This window comes from Malaya genurostris, chromosome 2 (assembly GCF_030247185.1).
Source record: "Malaya genurostris strain Urasoe2022 chromosome 2, Malgen_1.1, whole genome shotgun sequence".
Classification (NCBI taxonomy): domain Eukaryota; kingdom Metazoa; phylum Arthropoda; class Insecta; order Diptera; family Culicidae; genus Malaya; species Malaya genurostris.
The window spans coordinates 134,916,511-134,923,412 of record NC_080571.1 but is presented as its reverse complement, the minus strand read 5'-3'; positions in this window follow the sequence as shown (position 1 = coordinate 134,923,412).

Below are 6,902 nucleotides of genomic sequence, written 5' to 3'. Positions count from 1 at the left end.
GAAAAAAGTGAGTGCCTATTTTTTTCATTTTTTTGGTACATATCATCCTATATCTCCGGAACCGGAAGTCGGATCGGAATGAAATTCAATAGCAGGCTATGGGACCATAAGACCTTTCATTTGAATCTTTGTTTGTAAAAATCGGTTCAGCCATCTCTGAGAAAAATGAGTGCATATTTTTGTTACATACGCACACACATACACACACACACACAGAGACATTTGCTCAGTTCGGCGAGCTGAGTCGAATGGTATATGACATTCGGCCCTCCGGGCCTCGGTTAAAAAGTCGATTTTCACAGTGATTGCATAGCCTTTCTATATGAGAAAAGTAAAACAACAAAATCGAAGCTGAACTTGTTTCTGTCTAACCCAGGGGCTTTATTGTTACACGATAAGAGTGCAAAGCGAAAACTCTACCATCGAAAACGGTGCTTCGCTTGTATTCGGTTCGGAATAGAGTCGGGGCACACTTTTTGAGCGAAATCGAATATCCAACGGTTAGAATATTCCTCGCTTTCGTTCATGCTGTTTTGGCTGCGTATTCGTCGGGTTGTGTTCCAAAGAGTGCTCATCGGTGTTTCTTTTATTAATCCGTCAACGAAACGGCGCCAGTATCCGCGTTTCTTTGCTTTAATTAAGTTCTTCATTTGCTTGTCTAATCCATGATCCAGCGCAGTTGGTCTTGCTGTTGGTGCAGGAATCCGTGTCATTTCTCCCGTATTTAATATTGTCATATTGAAGTTATCGCAAAGGTCATAGATTAGAGTTGATCTGTTGTCATCGTGAAGACAGCCCCATCCCGTACCGTGAGAGTTGAAGTCTCCTAAAACTAACGTAGGTGTGGGAAGGAGCTCCATGATGTCACAAAGCCGTCGGTGCTCAATCGAAGCTCTTGGAGGAATGTAGACGGAAGCAATGCAAAGGACCTTGCCTTTCTTTGTAATTTGACATGCAACAACTTCAACACCTGATATCGAAGGGAGGTTTATTCGGTAGAAGGGATAGCACTTTTTGATCCCTAAAAGTACTCCTCCGTAGGGTTTTCTCGATTCAAGCGAATTACATTAAAATCGTGGAAGATAATTGGTATTTCAAAAGTTAGCCATGTTTCGCACAAGTCAAATGCGTCATACTCCAAGAGGTTTATTAATACTTTGAAGGGGTCTATTTTCGGTATGATACTTCTACAATTCCACTGTAAAACAGTGATTGGATCCATTACCTCGTTAGATAAATCAGCAATCGAAGGATACAATCGCTGGAAGGAGGGGCATTTTGTAGTTGACTGCTTCAGAAACGTTTTGACTGTGGGTATAAAACTCATCATAAGCTGTTTCAGGGGTCGGAAATATTGAAAGTTGTGAAAATCCAGTCCACAGTATCCAAGATCACGCGGCACATAGAGACGAACAGGCAGACGAACCCGGTTCAGGAGAACGAAGTTGGGCAAAGCCGAGCCGGCGAAGGTCACTCGAGAAAAGTCTAATTGGGGATAGGATTTTGTTCCATCCCCGGCGATCGACACTGAATGCAGCCGCTTGCAATCTAGTATCTCTACATTCTTAAGTAGGGGGTTTTTGAAACCGCCGGCCCCGTACTTAAGAAGGCACGTATATACAGTACTCCCGCGCAAAAAGATCACTTTGAACAATCTCGTTAGCATGCCTTGAGCTGGTTAAGAGAACCCTAAGCCTGCCTAGGCGTACTTTATCAATACGTGTAATAGTAGTGTACCGCGACGTCAATTCGCGAGAGATTTTAATAAGGTTCAATTTGTTGTTATTCTTGGTCCGGAAATAGACCACATAAGAACTGGCCGAAAGCAAAGGATCACCGGAATACTTCTTTGACCTTGGAATCTTATTATTGTCAGCAAGAAGGATAGGGTTAAGTGGAGGTGGTTTTGGATCTGTCTCCATACGGTTTTTCATACGGAGGGGGGGGGGGAGACTCATTATTATGGAACTTATTACACGAATATACAAAGTTACTGAGAAATCAAAATGAGTTCCGTTTTTGAAGCTTTTCTTCACTATAACCGGTGTGTTCGGAAGCGAAAACCGGGGACCAGTAGTCCCAATGTATATTTATATATCCGCTAACTAACATAGATCTGGTAACAATATGAATTTACCAATAAACTTTATAAAAAATTGCACCCCGTTTCACCATCCCTTTGGAAAAAATCCCCAAGAAATCAAAATCTTTTCTCTTATCGCGCTGTAATACCGAAACGAAAGTAGGATCTGGATGAACTATTCAGGGACTTTTTTAAAAATATAAGACCCATCATTTGCATCTTAGTTTGTAATCGGCCAAGAAATTTCTCATAGATTTGCCTATATTTTCTTGTAATTCCGGAACCGGAAGTCAGATCGAGATAAAATTCAATAGCGATCTATGGGACTATAAGACCTTTTATTTGAATCTGGGTTTGTGAAAATCGGCTGAGACATCTCTGAGAAAATCTAGTGACAATATTTGTCGCATACATACATACATATATACATACACACACACTGTACATACATACATAAGCACACTGAATTTTGAAACTGACTTCTGACCCTAAAATTCAAAATTTATAGCAATGAAAGTTGTAAAATTCACTAAATCAATCTACTAATACGAAAGATTGTCGATATTCGGAATGTGAAGTGTGTGAAAAAAGCAGTGTGGGGGTGCTGCCCGGCGGTTAAAGATTGAAAATTTTCGATCTTGAAAAAGCACCATAGGGGAGAGTACATGAAATTTCCGAAATCGAAAAAAAATTTTTGATGCCAAAAGTCTTAGAATTGCATGAAACGTCGAGATTTAGTGTCATCTCGAAAAAAAAATTTAAAAAAAAATCGACTTTTTGGGACTTCAAAAATATCAAAATTTTCCAAGTCCCAGAAAGTTGATTTTTTCAAAACAAAATTTTTTTTAGATGACACTAAATCACGACGTTTCATGCAGTTTTAAGAGTTTCGGCATAAAAAAAATTTTCGATTTTGGAAATTTCATGTACTCTCCTCTATGGTGCTTTTTCAAGATCGAAAATTTTCAATCTTTAACCGCCGGGCAGCGCCCCTTACGCATGTCCGATTTAGCTCAAATTTTGCATGAGGACATTTTTCGAGGTGCTTAAACATTTGAGCACTAGCGCTTTACGAAATTAGAGGTGATCCCAAAATATTGTCACCCTTATATATAAGAGCGGTAAAAATCAACGTGTTTTGTCGGTTACGTCACTTATACCACCATATCTCTGGAACCAAAAATCACAGCCATTTGATCTTTGAACTCGATCAATGGTGTGACAGTGGCTTTCAAACGATCCCTAGTTTGTTAAAATCGGTTCAGCCATCTGTGAGAAAACTGAGCGCGTTCAAATATCTTCGAAAAGTGCACACACACAGACATTTTCCGATCTCGTCGAACTGAGTCGAATGGTATATAACACTATGGATCTCCGAGGCTCCGTTCGAAAGTCGGGTTTTCCAGAAATTCTAATACCTTTGTATAGAGAAAGGCAAAAATAGGTCCAAACTCGAAATTTTTAAATTAACCGAATCTATAGACCCTGTTACACGTTTGCTAGCTCCAGTCTTCGACAACCCATGAAGGGAGACACATCGAGTGCGCATCCATCTACGCTAAGACAGTGGAACTATACCCGGCATTATTCAACTGGTGCTTCCGCCAACGCAGGAAAACAACAACTAGTTCTTCTATGAGCATATCTGCAATAGCGTTTGCATCATCTTGCCGATAAAAGTTTGCTTTGTAGAAAAAGAAAGCTAAAAGTGGACAACAATTAAGAAAATTATACAAAGTCAGTCATTCTAATATCTCTAAATGTTATCTAAAAACCAATAAAAATTGCAGGTTTGCAAATCGAAGATAAAAATCATTAGTTTAGTGCAAATCTTGAATAATTGGATAAGCTGTGTGCACTTTTCGCTATGCGAAATTTACGTTAGCTACCATTTTGCTGCATCGCGTTCGAGAAAAATGTTCCGAACAGTGTTTAATATCGTAGAGAATTCTACAATCCGGTCCTCCTAAATACAAGTAATGAATCCCGTACAGCATTTTGACAGTTTCTTTTACTGAAAACCTATTCTAAACTGCCACCCTATTTACTAGAATACAAACGCAATCTTTTGAAACCGAATAATCCTTTTCAATACTATAAATCTTAAACGGTCAAGCGATATCAAAACAATTGCTATCTATACACATCTCGAATGCAGTCTTACGTCAACCTCGAGGTTATGTTTCTGGCATCACCTACTCCAAGTGTTTCTACAAGCTATCGGAAATATGATCAATAATTTGTGATTAAATTTTCAACACTGTGAAATAACCATAAATAATTGAAAAACAACGTTTTCTATAACTTTAGGAAATAATGAGGAAAATGCATCACCCTTGCTTGCCTTTTTAGCACCCGGACGATTGTTTCGAGGTAGTCAAGCACATATCAGTTTCGATTATCTACTGGACGAGTATAAAAGATATACTTTGAAGGAAAATCGTTTATCACTCTGTGTTTTGTTTTCAACACGTGCACAGTTGGAACTTTGAAACATACAGATCGGCTAAAAAGTTCGTATCGTTTCTATGAGAGGGCGCCACTAGAATTAAATATATACCATTTTCAGTTAGTACCAACCTTCAAAAGGTACATGTATAAATTTGACAGCTGTCTGATTATTAGTTTGTGAGATATTGCATTTTGAGTGAAGCTACTTTTGTTATTGTGAAAAAAAATGGAAAAAAAAGGAATTCCGTGTGTTGATGAAACACTACTTTTTGATGAAAAAAAGTGCCGCCGATACCAAAAAATGGCTTGATGAGTGTTATCCAGACTCTGCACCGGGCGAAGCAACAATTCGTAAGTGGTTTGCAAAATTTCGTACTGGTCATATGAGCACCGAAGACGATGAACGCAGTGGACGTCCAAAAGAGGCTGTTACCGATGAAAACGTGAAAAAAATCCACAAAATGATTTTCAATGACCGTAAAGTGAAGTTGATCGAGATAGCTGACACCCTAACGATATCAAAGGAACGTGTTGGACATATTGTTCACGAATATTTGGATATTGGAAAGCTTTGTGCAAAATGGGTGCCGCGTGAGCTCATAATCGATCAAAAACAACAACGAATTGATGATTCTGAGCAGTGTTTGGAGCTGTTATATCGAAATAAAACCGATTTTTTCGTCGATATATAACAATGGACGAAACATGGCTCCATCACTTCACTCCGGAGTCCAATCGACAGTCAGCTGAGTGGACTGCACGAGATGAACCGAACACAAAGCCTGAAAAGACTCAACAATCGGCCGGTAAGGTTATGGCGTCTGTATTTTGGGATTCGCATGGTATAATTTTCATCGACTACCTTGAAAAAGGAAAAACCATCAACAGTGACTATTATATAGCGTTATTAGAGCGTTTGAAGGACGAAATTTCAAAAAAAACGGCCTCATTTGAAGAAGAAAAAAGTTTTGTTTCATCAAGACAATGCACCGTGTCACAAGTCGATGAAAACCATGCTGAAATTGAACGAATTGGGCTTCGAATTGCTCCCTCATCCACCGTATTCTCCAGATTTGGCCCCCAGTGAGTTTTTTCTGTTCTAAGACCTCAAGAGAATGCTCGCTGGTAAAAAATTTAGAAGCAATGAAGAGGTAATCGCTGAAACTGAGGCCTATTTTGAGGCAAAGGACAAATCGTACTACAAAAATGGTATCGAAAAGTTGGAAGATAGCTATAATCGCTGTATCGCCTCTGATGGCAATTATGTTGAACAATAAAAACGAATTTTGGCAAAAAAAATGTGTTTCTATCAAACGATACGAACTTTTCAGCCGAACTGTTACGAGTGAATTGGAGAAGATGTCGCTTAAAGCGACCGATTGTGAGAGAGACGCATTGTACCTAATTCACTTCAAGAGAGGTACGACCCGTTGAAGCAGCTTAAGGAACTGAAGGCCATCGATCATGTCATCGTGAAATGGGAACCCTACCGCAACAAACGCAGATTTCCAACTCACTGCAAGAGATGTCTACACTTCGGGCATGGTGCTCGAAATTGCCACATGATTAGCCGTTGCAACCGCTGCGGATCGAATCATGCCACCAACGAGTGTGCAGTTGAAGAGGAATCTACCCCTCGCTGTGCGAACTGCGCGGAACCCACGAAGTAACTGAGCGTACTTGCCCGAAACGTGCTGAATTCCTAAAAGTAAGGAAACAAGCTGCATCCCAGCGACAACCATCGACGAAGAAGGTTCCACCTGTATCACCTGTACCGCCATTGGACACAGTGAATTCCCCCAAACTAAATAATCTACCGGATCCAATCCTCCCGCCACCTGGGTTCGAAACTACTGATGATGGCCCTACTGTAAACTGAACTCCGCTATTTACTTCTGTGGAGATGATGAAAATTTTCGTCGACATGAGCTTTACACTCCGTGTTTGCAAGACGAAAACTGAGCAGATTCAAGTACTCGATTCGTTTATTATCCAGTACAATACCAAACTACGTGTAATATGAATATTTAACACTAAATCTCCTCATCTCCCCTTCCTTTCCATGGCCACTTATAAGAAACACTTGGAAATTGATTTGTTGGCGCTTTTCACCATGTAATTGCATATAAATGAAATGAAATTTAGGAGATTTCTCTGAGATCGCCATTGAAACTGAGTGTGACAAACACAAACACTTTTGATTGGTATATGATATTCGGCTCTATGGACCTCTGTTCAAAAATCAGTTTTCACAGTGATTGTAAAACTTTTCTTTATGAGAAAGATAATAAGTTTAAAAGTTACATCTTATTATACGTACGACAAATGTCCAAAGAATAGATTGTAAATATTTGTCATGAAATAGCCT